The sequence below is a fragment of the Euprymna scolopes genome, chromosome 11 (assembly GCF_053919585.1).
Source record: "Euprymna scolopes isolate OS-2025 chromosome 11, ASM5391958v1, whole genome shotgun sequence".
Lineage (NCBI taxonomy): Eukaryota > Metazoa > Mollusca > Cephalopoda > Sepiida > Sepiolidae > Euprymna > Euprymna scolopes.
The window spans coordinates 131,639,519-131,656,144 of NC_136492.1; positions in this window are offsets into that span (position 1 = coordinate 131,639,519).

Genomic DNA, 16,626 nt, shown 5'->3' on the forward strand with positions numbered 1-16,626 from the left:
ATTGACACGCGTTTCGTCGTCTACGCCCCATCATATTGGCTGAATCTAGCGAGATTCGAAATCGGAAACCCTACATAAACCCTTTACGCCCATTCCGCTCGACTGGCGTGATGTATCGCGATTTATTTAGAATTTTTTTTTTTTTTTTTTTTTTTTTTTTTTTAGATATGTTTTGTATTAATTCAGTTATTTACGAAAGGGCATATTTACCGAAATGCGAGTTGGGAATATTTTTCCCTTTAACCAACTTTGTACACCGACATGGGGAGCGGCATACATATTTGTTTAAAACAATATGTATGCCGCCATTATTATATTTTTTACCGTTTTGTCTGTGTAGTTACACATATTTCTGTAACAAATTCGTATCAACCATCACGCAATTTTGCTAGACTTTAACAGAAGTGGTTATTATGGTTTGGAAAGACGATATTAGAAGAAAACGATACGAAAAAGGGAGGGGCATCAATTTTGATCTGACAATATTTTAGGTAAAAGATTTAATAACTAAACCAAAAAAATAAAAAAAAATACATATCTAACAGGAGTTAAGAATTAAGTTTTCGTATATGGAGAAAAGAGAAATAGTTAGTGGGTAGGTAGGTGAGAGGAAGAGGGGAAGGTGGAGAGAGGAAGAAAGGTAGGGAAACGTTAAATGAGGAATGGAAATACAAAGGATACAGTTGGGTAGTTAGCGCTAATGAGTCGTCTGGTTGTTGTTATGCCATATGGGATTTGACATGTAAAGGATTTATGCAGATTAGTGGGAAGCCTGGTTCGGTGTAACTGAGATGCGGCCTGTTAATATAAGCAAAGTTACATCCAATTAAATGTAATTACTTATTAAAATGTACTTGCGGTCATAGTCTTTACGGAATTAAGTAAATTAAATAAAACTAAAAATTTAATTAAAATGGATTAAATAGGTATAACAATTTAAAAATATATACGTATAGGTGGTAGTAAAAATGAAAATAATAATAATAATAATAATAATAATAATAATAATAATAATAGTGATAAATATATTTATTGAATATTTAAATATATATATATATATATATATATACATAATTAAATAAAATGAAAATAGTAATAATAATATTTGAGATAATAATAGAGACAGAGTGATACGCCGTAATTACATCATTTTAATATTTTGTTGTGTATAGTTTCGAATGTAATGCAATACTGAGATAATTAGCGTAAGCATACATTAGAATTCCCAATCCCATTTACATTTTCCAAATAAATAAAATCATCGTTATGCATTAAGTGATTAATTGCATATTCTCCTTGAATCGTGCATATTCTCCACTTCTTTAAATCTGAGTGAATATTTCTATAAGTATCTTTACATATAAGAGTAATAGGTGGGGTGGGTGGGGACGATTTTACTATATTTGTTCAAATTTTTCTTTGTATGTCTATTTAGCAGTTTTAAATACGTTCAGGCGGACGGTGCTAAATGAGAGGTGCAAGTGAATTTCTTTTTTTGGCATGGTGGAGCACTCATATGTTCATATTTTCAGGTCTAAACCTGCGCCGTTTGTTCATTTTCACCAGGATTTGACGTCCCCTGGGAACTTTGAGAGCTAAATAGTTAAGGAAATGAGGAACTGGACACTTTTTTATGCCTAGTTTAGTGTGCACTCACGGGGGCGATGCATGCTTCACGTTCATTTTTCACTAGAATATTTTGGATTCGAAAAATAATGTAATTATATGAAACGGTTACGAATCTGATTCCGAACAGGATATATTATTTTGACTACGTTTAGGTTATTCTTTCATTTTATACTTAGAAATGTTTTCCACGAATAAAACGGGCTGTATATACATATATATATATATATATATATATATATATATATATATATATATATATATATATGTATATATATATATATGCATATATAAAATTTTCAAATATAGGTTAAACATATTTTAAATAATACTATTTCTAAAATTTTAATTGCGATTCTTACAAATTAAATGTTTGAAAATAATGAAAACACGGTCCTATGAAACAAAGTAACATTAGTTACAACCTCTAATTAGCAAATAAATACGATATAAATATAGTCTAAAATCGCTCTTATTTTGTTCTAAGATTTTAAAGCTTTTTTACAGTCTCTTATAGATTCCAAAATTGTATATAATCTCTAATTGTCAGCTTAGTAGAATTATTCACCTACTCTGCCTCCCTATGTTCCTGTACAGACACGGTGAACTTTCTTAACAGAAGCATCAAAGTGTCGCCTTTGATCGATATAGATCTGACCGTTTGTGTGATGGGTGTTCACCTCAATATATATTTGAACTTCGAAACGTAAGTGGTTTGTGAGCAGACAATCCAATTATGTTTCGAGCCAGAAGGCCAATCGAATAAATAATTCCGTCCGAGTTTTTGTTTTCAATAATATTAATGGCTTAAGTAAAGTTTACTTTTAGATATATTATCCCACCGTTTCGAGTTTACGTGTGAAAGAAGAAAAAAGAATAAAAATCTTCAGATCATTAGCCACAGACTCACATATTATTGTTAAATTTAAAAAAAAAACAGTCGCATGAAATAGTTGTAAAATGTGTAAATGTATTTTCCATCAAACATATTTTATGGAATCTGTTTTCAGTCATAAAAAAACTAACACCGTCTTATCTTGCTGTACACATTAACAAGTTATTATTTTCCGTTCTTAATTGAATTGCAGATGGAACTTAGAGAATTTAAACGACTTTTTTATGTTTTACCTTAATGGAATTACACATAAATTTACAAGTTTCCAGTTTCAGTTGTTTAACTTAAGACCAAATTTCTGTTTAAACTTGATGAACTACAACATATGCTTATAAGTATAAAACTTCAATTGTTTAATTAAAAATTATTTATATATATATATATATTTATATATATATATATATATATATACATACTTATATTATCGTCATTAAATACCGTATGCATATACAAGTTTAGAATTTCAGTTGTGTAACTTAAAAATGAATGTGTCTTTCCTAGTGTGAACAAAAGCATATAATTACAAGTGTAAATTTCACTTATTTGAATTGCAATTACATGTTTGTATTACCGGCATATATTAAATTATTCTTTTAATTTTTGCTCGTTTAAACGAAAATCTCTTTTTTAACTATAATTATCTAATATCTTGCTATTTTTCTATTAATATTCGTTTTTATATACTCAAAGAAAAAGTAAACAATACATATCTGTGTTCCTTCACTATTTTTTTTTATTACATTTTCACCCCAAACAAGGCAAATTGCCACTTTGGTGTAGGGGGCTACTATCAGGGGCAACAACTACTGGGGTACTATGTAGGGATTTGGGCAGCAAGGTGTCGGTTCACGTTACACTTGAACTTCTGCACGTCAGTACTGTTGGGGAAGCAGGGACCTGGAATGGAATTCCAGAGTCTAGCGGTTCTGGGGAAGAAACTATTGGAGTAAAAAGATCTTTTACATCTAGAGATCTCTACAGTGTGGGGGTGGGATTTAGCAGCCTGTCGGGTTTGCCGAGGGTGCACACGTCGTGGGGGCACAAGTTATTGCAGTTCGTCAGAGCATTCACCACTTAAATACTTGTAGAAAAGGCAAAGAGATGCAACATTTCGTCGATGGGACAGAGGCTGAAGCTTAGATGCCAGTTCAGGGTCTATCAGGTTTGTGACTCTCTTTTGAACCTTGTCAATGAGCGAGAGACTAGTAGCAGATGCACCAGCCCAGATGTGGCAGCAATACTCCATACATGGGCGAATGGTGGCCTTATAGAGGTACAGGATACTTTCGGGTGTTAGTAGTTTTCTAGCACGGTAGAGAGAGCCCACCTTTCTTGCAGCGGCCCTGGCAATGCCTTCAATGTAATTGTTCCAACTCATGTTTCCTGTGAACGTTAGGCCAAGGAGTTTGAAAGATGGGCTCTCAGATAAAGAGTCGTTGGCCATTGCTATGGGTGGTAGAGAGGGTTTCTTGTAATTATTGAATAAAACTAGTTTAGTCTTGGCAGCATTGAACGCGACCAACAACTTTTGTCCCCATTCCACTACAGATTGGAGGTCTTCCTCTAGTGTTTCTGCCATTTCATTAGAAATGTGTTCATTCGTCTTCCTGTCGTGCCTGCCATAGAGTGTAGTGTCATCAGCATATATACCACTCTCAGAGGCAATGTTGTCGGGGAGGTCATTTATGAATATCAGGAACAATAGAGGTCCAAGGACAGAACCCTGGGGCACCCCCGCATTTATATCATATTGTTTGATGTACGACCGTCGAGGACAACCTGGATTTTTCTCTTATCTAAGAAGAATTTTATTATGTTAAGTATTCTACCAGTGATACGGTATGATCTGATTTTACTGAGGAGACCCTCAGGCCATACCCTGTCAAAAGCCTTAGATATATCTAGAGCTACCGCTCTGCCCTCCCCCGCGTTGTCCAGTGAATGGTATATACGTTAAGAGATCACAATTAGGATGTCTGCTGTGGAACGGGCTTGTCTAAATCCATATTGTTTGTCAGTCAGTAGTTTAGCATCTGTAAGATGAATGACTAGAGCATGGTTAATTATGGTCTCAAATATTTTGGCAAAAAGTGGGAGGAGGCTAATGGGGCGATAATTTGATGGGTCTGTCCTTTCGCCAGAATTCTTGAATACTAGTACAACAGAAGCAGTTTTCCAACAGACCGGAAAGCAAGCTTCATTAAGACATTTGTTGTAGAGTTTGGAGAGAACTGAAGCTACTTCGGCTGAGCATTTTTTGAAAGCACAGCTGGGATATGATCGGGTCCACATGCTTTTGAGGTATCAAGGTTTTTTATCATAGCATGCACCTGAGCCAGGGTGGCTTTCAGATCGTCTAGTGTGGCGTCTGTCCGCATAGGAAAGTCAGGTAGCGTGTGGTTGGAAGGGTCCAGTGTGGAGTTTGAGGCAAACCAACTGGCAAACATGTTAGCCTTATCGGTTGCCGAGGAGAAAACCTCGTGATTAATATAAAACAGAGTTTGCATACCGGTTAATTGTAGTAGGTTTCCGACTAATGTATTATTCAATTTAAAAGGCCAAAGGATATTACCGTAAGAAAAAAAACAACTGTTTTTACGGGGGCATTCAGTAAATTTAAAGTTATATAAATTCATTTTAAAAAGTCTTTTGCATAATAAATAATAGTGTTAAGGAAGTATTTTAAAGATTTCTATTAACTTAAACTGCTAATATATTAAACTAAACAGATTATATAAAAATTATGTTACACTGAAGATTGCATGAACAGTATTTCTTTACGCTTATTAAATGAAAAAATAACAATAAAACAATAAGGAAAAGCAACAGTTACTTTATAAGGAAAATAACACAAGTGAGAACACTTTATCTATATCGCCTCCTCCATTTTTTCTTTAAGCGTTGTTTTGTATTAAAGCCATGCATAACCTCATCAAATTATGCACAACACGTAGGATAATCGTTGGTAATGAAATTGTATCATGGTTAAGATGTGCTTCAAAATCTCATATTTTTAATAAATTAGTTTACCTCTTATTGGATCCGTTGAATTAAAAAAAAATACTCATAAATGAATATTATGAATTTACCAAACTAGAAAAACCGAATGGCTCCTCTTTTACAAATGTTCATACGACATATTATTAACACAGTATATTAATGCTCAATTACGAAATATGATAATTTCGTAACTCTCTTTTCTAAGTTAAATTGTTCGGTATATGAACCATTGCTGCATTATATGCACCGAGTATTATTCGGAATACTAAAATCAGTATGTATGTATGTATATATGTATATATATATATATATATATATATATATATATATATATATATATATATATATATATATATATATATATATATACACACACACACATATATATATACATATATATATATATATATATATATATATATATATATATATATGTATATATATATATATGTGTGTGTGGGTGTGGGTGTGTATATATATATATATATATATATATATATATATATATATATATATATATATATATATATATATATACATATATATATCACGATTTAAGGCAGCTGAATTTGACCCTGTTCTATGAATAACGTAAATCTTCAAATATAGCCAGATCCCGGTGTAAGATACATTGATTACCTCTGTTTTTTCTTCTTCTTCTAATTATTATTATTATTATTATTATTTTTATCATTATTATTATTATTATTATTATTATTATTATTATTATTGTTATTATCATTGTTATTATTATTAGTAGTAGTTATAATAATAATAATAAAAAAAATAATAATAAAATTAATAATAATAATAATAATAATAATAATAATAATAATAATAATAATAATAATAATAATAATAATAATAATGTTCTCTCAATATTAATAGTAAAAGTAGTAATAAAAATAATACAAGATTACGAAAAATGTTCAGAAGGGAGATAACGAGACTGCGAGGCAACATTTTAATAAAGATCAAACAGGCGACATTACATTGTTTGATTTTAACAGCTGCTGATATATATGGATCATATACTGCTGAATTAAATTCTGTCTTAATATTTTTGCAATAATTTTTTTTTTTATATTGCTTCTGTCTTAAGTTTTTTTTCGTTCATATATTTACCTTAATGTTAGAATAATTTTAACAATGTTTATAATTGAGTTAACACATAAAATAAGCATATGCTCCCGTAACAGGATGTTTTAAAATCCTCATTGCTTCTAAGTTTACACTTGGGAATGTAGTCGTCTTCAATTTCAATCTATCAATAGAATATATAATCAAAGTAAAGGTATGCAATGTCTTTATCGATGGTAAAAAAAAAACATTATTAAACTTGGTTGGAATTGAATCAAAAAGAACGTGCAATATTTCTAAGTTGTCCTGAGCGTGTATAGGTAAGAAAGATTGAAGTTCATGTTTCCTGAATATTCTACACGACTTTTTATGTTTGCCAGTTAGTATTGTGCTATCTGAGCCTCGATGTGGTATATGATTTTAAAATAGTTTTCCATGGGTTTTCTTCTATAATCAGTAAACTCTAATGTGTGCTATCGATGTTTGGTTGTTTGTTAAACATCATATAGATCCGGATATTTTTCTATATACGGAAACTACATAAAGCATTTATTTGTATAGAATAAATAGATACTTTATTTCCAATCCATAAACATAGTTTTATACTTTTCAGAAAACGATTTTATAACGGCAAAGATTATATTATGGTTTCTGAACATGTATGATTCTTGTTTACTTTTATACTGTTGTTTTGCCCCAAGCAAACCATTCTTCCATTTTATATATGCACTATCCAAAACAAAGGCCCACTACTCCTTAGATATTAGGATCTTCTATTATAGACCAAATTTAAAATCTCTGGAATGTATAATGGTTGCTGACCAGTCACATGTATGTAAATCGAGAGAATACAAGTGTATTTATTTCGGCGTAACATATCGCATTAGTAAAACAGGCCATTGCATGCAACATGTTTGTTCTGTGAGAGAGGTTTCAAATGAATTGATAATGAAAGAGTTATAAGCTTTGTGTAAATCTTTCACTGTCTAAGAGCCACATGTGCGTACATCCACCTTGCTTTCGCGTCTTTCATAAAGCATGCTACAATTCTAATATTATCAGAGGTGTCATTTAAGAGTATCGTTTCAAGAATTGTGATTCTTGTTACAAGCTCGCAAATATATCACGGGCACGTATCAGTATTACCTGCAACTTTGGTTGTTTTTGTAATGTTTACATATAAATATTAATAGGGTGTTCATCTTTGTTTTGCACTCATCCAGTTTAAGTTGATTTATATAAGGAGACTGCAAGATGGGTCACAGACTTAGATGAATCTACGACCACTCTTTAAATGTCTCCTCCTCTTTCTAGTGCAGTATATATATATATATATATATATATATATATATATATATATATATATATATAGTCAGACTATCTACAGTAGAAAGTTAGTGTCCATTCCTTCTGTCGGCTGGACCGAGATTTAGGATCTAATAAATGGCGAACTAGCGTTATATCGATTAATGACTCCAATTATTAAAAATAATTGAAGGATTAAATAAACGTGGCGATAATTGAGAGGGTCAGGTCTTACAACCAAATCTTGAAAGCAGGTAGGACTTAAGAAACTTTCCAGCGAGAATCTAGTAAGGTAAGTGGTAAGATGTTTGAACACAACTTAGGCAAACTGAAACTAACGCGATGACGTCCATGTTGAATAGCAGGTGTATATATTGAAAAATAACCCGGAGTTCATATTGGCCCACATATATAACGATTGTCAAGGAGCCATTTATACCAGTTCTTATATTCTTTTGGGGTGTTCATTATATAACCGGGATCATAACACAAATAATAGAATGATAATGATATTTATATATATTGAATCATAATGTCAATTGTAGCCATCCCTGCGGGGAAGACATTTATATATCAGACATAATATATATTATATATTATATTAACAAAAAAAAATGAAAGTAAATAAATTAAAAATAGAAAAAAATTAAATAAAACTTGTTTAACTTGTAAATGTTTTTGGATCTGTTTTTGGATCTGTTTATATATTTATGCATGCGTGTGTGTTTGTATATATATATATGTATATGTATATATATATATTTATAGATATGTGTGTTGTTGTATATGTATCATATATGTATTTATATTTATATGCGTGTGTGTATATATGTACATGTATGTGTGCATTTGTGTGTCTATATGCATGTATATGTGTGTATATATATGTGTGTATATATATATATATATATATTATTTTTATTTTTTTATTTATTTACTTTCATTTCTTTTTTTTTTAAATATTATAGACGCTCCATTTCATAAACTTAGCCATTTATTTGTTCTTCTGACCAGTTTTCTTAATATAATTCTGGGACATTAACGTGCATATCTAAGCTGAACTAATAATTAATGCTAACTTTCTCGCTTTTTGTCTGGGTCAGTTTGACCTTGCTTTTACAAGTTAACCTTTCACCGCTTTTCGTTTTTTTTTTCTTTTTTAAACCTTAATTTACTTGATTCCTCCAGCCTTGACAGACGTGTTTTAAATATTCTCTTCAGAGCTTTTCCTTTTAATGATTTGGAGTTCATTCCATTTGCGCTTTTTTTCCAAGGAAGTCTGCCTTTTGGATCATTTTAGACCATTTGGAATTTACCCATTGGATTGGAAATTTTAAATTCGACTGTTTTGGATTTTACCATTCTTGAATTTTTTACCCTTCACCAGACTATCAATTCATGCGAAATCTTTTTATCATTTTTCTTTTACCCCCTATTCCCTTAAACTCACCCTTTTTTTTAACCAATATGATCTGTGACTTACTGGTAGTTTCATTAAATACTTTTATATGCAAAATCCTTTGCTGCATTTTGCTAATTCCTGCCCTCTGAGGAAAAGGAGAACATTTATTGGAAATTCCGCGGATTAAGGACTATCCACTTATCTTGTGCTTCTTTTTTTAAAATTAAATATGGTTTTAACTCTTTTTCGAGATATCTTTTAACTTGTTTTATTAATCATTTGTTCATATATATAAATATATATATATATATATATATATATATATATATATATATATATATATATATATATATATATATTACACAGTGATCACCACTTATAAAGGCCCGAAACTCACTCAGGGATGAGGATTATTGCAAGTGCATTACGTTAGTGTGTAGATTTTGATGACGTGTTTACTTAAAGGGGGTGTTCATTAGGAATTTGTGAACATGGACTTGAAGACATGCAAGTTGTAGTCCGGTGGGAAGCGGGCGGACGGAACAGAGTTCAACAGGCGTGCAGTTCTAAGAAGGAAGCTTTGTTCATGGAATCCGCGTTTTGATTTAGGCACATATATAGAGTGGGGGAAATTTTTCACAGTGGATTCATTTACACGGGTGTTTTTCGTGAAAGATAGGCGAGGGAGGGGCAGCGATTAGAGTTCAGATGAGCACCGGCCATGGAAATAACGATAAAACAAGGATAGGCTCGCAACGTCTCTTCTGTGGGAGAGAGGTTGCAGGGTAGAAAAAAGGGGCCCCCACTAAGCCCCGAAGTCTATTTTGTACTCTGTCAAGGCAGGATATGCTGTTTTTAGAAGCTCCTGCCCAGATATTGCAACAGTATTCTATCCTTGGACATACTTGGGTTTTATATAGATATAGAATTGCATCAGTAGTGAGATATCTTCTGGAGCGGTAGAAGGATCCCACCATCTTTCCAGCGACCTTCAGAACAGACCTGATGTACGTGTTCCATTTCCGATCAGGAGTAAAGGTAAAACACAGAAGCTTGTCAAAACACGGGGCTTCACCTAGAGGAGTGCAATCCATCACAACAGCGTTGATGATGTAAGGATAGGAGTTTGGTTTTGGATGCATTAAACGTAACCAGCCACATCTTCCCCCACTGAACCACGCGTCCTCGCGATCAGAGGAGAGAGAATCAGAGAGAACTTTGTCATTCACAGCCTTTGATTTTTTGCCGTAGATGGTCGTGTCATCAGCATAGATGTCAACAAATGATTTAAGTATGTGTTTAGGGAGGTTATTGATGTAGATCAGGAAGAGAGTTGGGCCTAGGATTGACCCCTGAGGGACTCCAGAATTTATATTGCAGCCCTCTGATTTTTGTCCATCTACCACTACTCTTATATGCCTATCGGAGAGAAATGATTTAATTATCGAGAAAACATTTCCAGTTATACCGTAGCTGGAAATCTTGTGAAGTAGACCCTTATTCCATACCTTGTCGAAGGCCTTTGATATGTCAAGAGCAATTGCCCTAGAAAGGATGCCTTTGTCAAAAGATTAACTAATCCTGTGGGATATAACCGTCACCACATCTGTGGTAGATCTTGCAGAGCGGAAACCATATTGTGTATCACTAAGAAGGTTATTCCTGCTGAGGTGGTTGACTAATTCTCTATTTAATATTGATTCCAGCAACTTACTCATAACACACAGGAGACTTATTTGTCTGCACTGAGAGGGAGATGAATTATCACCTGAATTCTTAAATACAGGGCAAACTGATGAGGTCTTCCCGGGAGTCGGAAAGCACTTTTCTTTAAGCCAGCGCTTAAATAGTTTCGTAAGTACGGGAGCAAGTTCTGGTTGAAGCTTTTTTAACACTATAATTGCGATGACATCAGCGCCAGTTGCTTTACTGGAATCTAGGTTCTGGATTAGCTTGGCGACATCATGCACGGATAATTGTATGTTACTTAGCTTGTCCTTTGTTATAGGTGGAAATATGGGGAGTTGATGGCCTTCGTCGCAAAGGGTAGAATTAGCTGCAAAGTCTTTGCAAATAGGTTGACCTTGTCGTACGCTTACGAGATGACCCCTGGTCCATTGATAATGGTTGTGATAGAACGCACTCTGCTCTCCAGGAGCCTATTTGTTATTGGCCAAAACTGGTGGAAACCACGCCGCTGATCAGCTACCTTGGATTTAACAGACTAGGCATATAGCTCTCTTGCATTTTTTATTACTCTGCTCGCAGTCTTGAAAGCAGCTTTACTGCATCTATTACGTTTGTAGCTATTGAAAATGTGATCTCTGTGCGCGATAACAGCAGCACATTTTGGGGAGAACCATGTCTGGCTGTTACGTTTTTATAGGAACTTTTTAGATGGTATGAATTTGTCTATGCCTACAATTAACCATTCGGTCCGATGCGCTACTATAGAGGGCACTTTTTAAACATGAAGTGCAGAGGTAAATCAGATATGAATGTACGGAAGCTATCCCAATCAGCCATAGAGTATCAGTATACAGTACGGTGGAGGGGTACGTCTGGGGGATTATTACATTTCGTTTTTATCATAACTAATACGACGGAATCGTCGGGAGATCCTAGAGGAGAATGAACGGAACATGAGCAGAGCTCAGGAGAATTTGAGAGGAAAAAGGTCTAAGAGGATTGTATATTGACCCGGTGTATCGGGCACACGGGTGGGTTCGCGAACAAACTTAGTGAGGTCATAAGCAATGGCCAAATCATGACAAAACCTCCACTCATCATCTGTCTTATTTGAATGGGTCAGCCATTCGACGTTATGGACGTTGAAGTCACCACAGATGTGGATGCTAGCCGAGGGGTCTAAAGACAATATGTGGTCTATTTTCTAAGATATACTCTTAAAATATATATATATATATATATATATATACATATGTGTGTGTACCCATATACCTATGCATATATATGAATACACATACATAAATATTATTATATATATAACATATATATGTGTTTGTGTAAATATGTGTATATGTACAAATGTGTATGTCTATATATATATGTATATATATAAATATATATATATATATATATATATATATTAAATAGGAATCACCACATTATCAAGGCGAAGAACCCACGCAAAGATAAGGATTAAAGAGTGTACAGTAGAAATTGGACAATATAGTAATCGTTTGTAATGAAAATTTGGTAAATTTGATAACTTATATGGAACGGCTCATGAAGACTTATTTACGTTAGACTTGAAGACAACCATATTGTATTCAGCCGGAAAGCAGGACAACGGATGCCAATTCCACAGGCGTGCAGTTCTAAGAAAGAAGCTTTGTTCTTGGAATCTACATTTCGGTTTAGGCACGGATAAAGACTGGGGGGATTATTGATAGTGTTTACAGCTAGACGAGTGTTTCTTGTGAAAGTTTGGCGAGGGAGGACCAGAGATTGAAGTTTGTCGAACACTTTCCATGAAAATAACGATACATAAGGGACAAACTCGCAACATCTCTACTGTGTGATAGAGGTTGCATGGAAGAGAAAAGGGAATTTCCTACGAGGATACGAAGTCGTTTTTGAACTTTATCAGATCAGAGGAGAGAGAATTGGAGATAACTTGGTCGTTTACTGTCTTAGATGTGCTACCATAAATGGTAGTGTCGTCAGCATAGATGTCTACAAATTATGTAAGGATGTGATTTTTAAGATCATTAATGTAGATCAGGAAAAGAGTTGGGCTCAGGATGGACCCCTGACGGACACCGGCATTAATACTGTGAGCTTCTGATTTTTGCCTCTCAACTACTACTCTTATGAACCTCTCAGAAAGAAATGATTTAATAATTGAGAAGACATTTCCAGCAATACCATAGCTAGAGATCTTATGAAGTAAACCGTTATGGCATACCCTATCAAAGGCCTTAGATATGTCAAGAGAAATTGCCCTAGAAACGTTGCCTCCGTCGAGAGATTTGCTAATCCTATGAGATATAACTTTAAGCACATCTTCTGTAGATCTAGCAGAACGGAAACCATATCGAGTGTCACTAAGAAGGTTATTTTTGTTGAGATGGTTGATTACTTCTATATTTAACACAGATTCTAGCAACTTACTCATGACGCACAGGAGACTTATTGGCCTGCACTGAAAGGGGGATAAGCGATAACCTTTATTCTTTAATACAGGACATACTGATGAAATTTTCCAGGAAGATGGGAAACTATTCTCCTTAAGACAACGTTTAAACAGTTTTGTAAGTATGGGCGCTAGTTCAGGTTGAAGTTTTTTGAGTACTATAATTGGAATATTGTTAGGGCCAGTTGCTTTACTCGAATCAAGGTTTTTGATTAGCTTCGCAACATCACGTACATATATACGTATATCACATAGCGTGTTTTCTGATACAGGAGGAAATATTGGGGGTTGGCGGTCTTGGTCGCAAAGGGTAGAATTAGCTGCAAAGTTCTTGACAAAGAGTTTGGCTTTGTCTGATGCTGACGAGATTACCTCAGGTCCATTGATAATAGTTGGGATGGAGCACACGCTTCTGTTCAGGATTCTGTTTGCTATTTGCCAAAACTGGTGGGAACCAAGCCGCTGCTCAGCTACTTTGGACTTAACAGACTGAGCATACAACTCTCTTGCGTTCCTTATTACTTTCTTACAATGGTTGCTGTCAGTCCTGAAAACGGTTTTAGTTTCCATACATCTATTACGTTTGAAGCAGTGGACAAAGTGATTTCTGTGCGCAATGGCAGCAGCACATTCTGGAGAGAACCATGGCGGGCTGTTAGGTTTTTGCTGAAACTTTTTAGAGGGTATGAAATGGTCAATACCTACAATTAACCATTCAGTTAGGTCTAATACTATAGAGGACACATCCTTTTTAAACATGGAATGCAAAGGTAGATCAGATATAAATGTACGGAAGCTATCCCAGTCAGCCTAAGTGTATCGATATACTGTACGATGAAGAGGTACGTCTGGGGACTTATTACATTTCATTTTTATCTTAATTGATACAACAGAGTGGTCGGAAGATCCAAGAGGCGACAGAACAGAAACTGAACATAGTTCAGGGCAAGTTGTGAGAAAAAGGTCTAGTAGGCTCGCATACTGGCTGTCATTATCGGGCACACGGGTAGGTTCCTGAACAATCTGAGTGAGGTCATAGGCAATGGAGAAATCATGACAGAACCTCCCCTCATCATCGGTCTTGTTTGAGTTGGTCAACCATTCGACATTGTGAACATTGAAGTATCCACATACGTGAATGTTAGCTGAAGGATAAGTAAAAAGGACTTGGTCAATTTTCTCAGATATGCTATGAAAGATAGTAACTCCGCCGTTGTGGGGGCGATAGAGAGTAAATATAAATGCAGTAGTGTCAGCTAAAGCAACCCGGAAGCACATATAGGGTAAGTTAGGATCTTCCCTGGAGATGTCCCTCCCACATGGAAAGCTATCTTTAATATAGGCACATATTCCATGCCCATGGCGATCTTGGGGGTCAGATTTAGAAGTTTAGTTAGAGTATCCTGTAATTGCAAACTCATCTAGGGAAATAGCCTGTCCAATGCCAGTTTCACTTAAAAATAAAAGGTCTGGTTTAGTCTCCTGTAATTGGGTTTCAACCTCTGGAAGGTTAGAACGAAGACTCCTGATGTTGGAGAAGGAGACATGGTAGTGGGGGTCTACGTTGGAAGTTGGAGAACCGGGTTAAATCGTGTATTTTTCTTGAAACTTGTCATGATGAATTTTTGGAGTTTGTGGACTAGGTCGACAGATTTACTTATAGCAGGACAGAGAGGGGAAACTAAGAGAGAAAAAGAAACGAATAATTTTCTTTTTTTTTTGTAGCACATGATAAGGTAAAGCCGTAACAATTACCCACTAGTATGGCATCGAGAGGCCCCGCCAGAAGCTACTGCATGGTCCAGATTCCATTCACCAAATGGCAATACAGCAGACAGTACTTTGTACCTGCTGATAGGACAGCCTCCTTAGTGGTTAATCCAAGGTGCGGGTCCCTGACTATCAGGCGGATAACGTCAGCCCAGACAAAACGTTTACCTCCAGCACCCTTACTAGTGACATGGCTACAAGGATAGACATAGAAACAGAAAATTTCCACCAACTCTGCCAACTGTTCGCGCAAAAATTCTGCCAACCTAGAAAACAGCTTTTTCTTCTCCCTTTGTCAGAAAAGTCACTCATTTAAAAAATGAGGACTGAGGGACAAATAAGAAGCGAGAGTAACAGGAGCTGCCGATAACGCATCCACAATGAGTTTTCTACTCTCCATTAAAAATAAATATTAAGTATTGTACTTAATAAAAGTCAAACTGACGTATTTAAGGGAAAGTATGGTGATAGATTCCCCTCTCACGAACTAAAAATGAGTACAATTAGGTAATCTATTTTTGCAATCAACTCGGTAGATAAATAAACATTTATGGACGAGAAAAAAAAGCTAGCATTTAATACAACAGAAATACATAAATTAAATACTGAAATAAAATGTAGTTATTAATATTTGAATCTGAAAATAAAAAGTGCGAATTAGTAGAGAAAATCACTTATCACAACAACGCTTCCGTCTCCAAACTGCAAACTAGTGAAGAATTTAACTTTTAAAAATAAAAATGTAGTCTATAGCTGCACTGTTTCAACAACCCCAAATCTAAATGAATTTAATAGCAACGATAACTCAACCACCCGATTAAATAATGGCACCAACTTTAACCAATCTACCCATCAAATACAGACCAACCCACCATATAATAATCCAACACCTAATCTACCGGAAAATAGTTACACTAAACAAGAGACAATATATTTTGGTTCCACATCTGGCTTAATAAAACAGAATTTTAATGCACAAATATTCATTAAAAATCACTTCCTGCTAAACCAAACTACCCTATCCAAGCATATTTGTGTACGCAAAGATAGCAATATTTCTTTCAATTTGAATTGGCAAAAAATAGGATCTTACAAAACATACAAGCCAGGAGATAAATTCTGTGCACTGAGTACAAAAGAGACTCTAAAAATTTTAAAATATGAAGATATACAAATAGAACCACCCTCCTAAAGTCAAGACAAGAACTTATTTTCGCATACAGACGTAAAAGTTGGTTTAAATTTAAAAAATATAAACAAGCTTAAATCATTAAAAGTGTTACTTATTAATATGCAATATTCAAATGAAACTATAACTTGATATGCTTATTAATAACAATCTTTGATCATTAATATTATTGTTATTATTAATTGATATGATATAGCGAC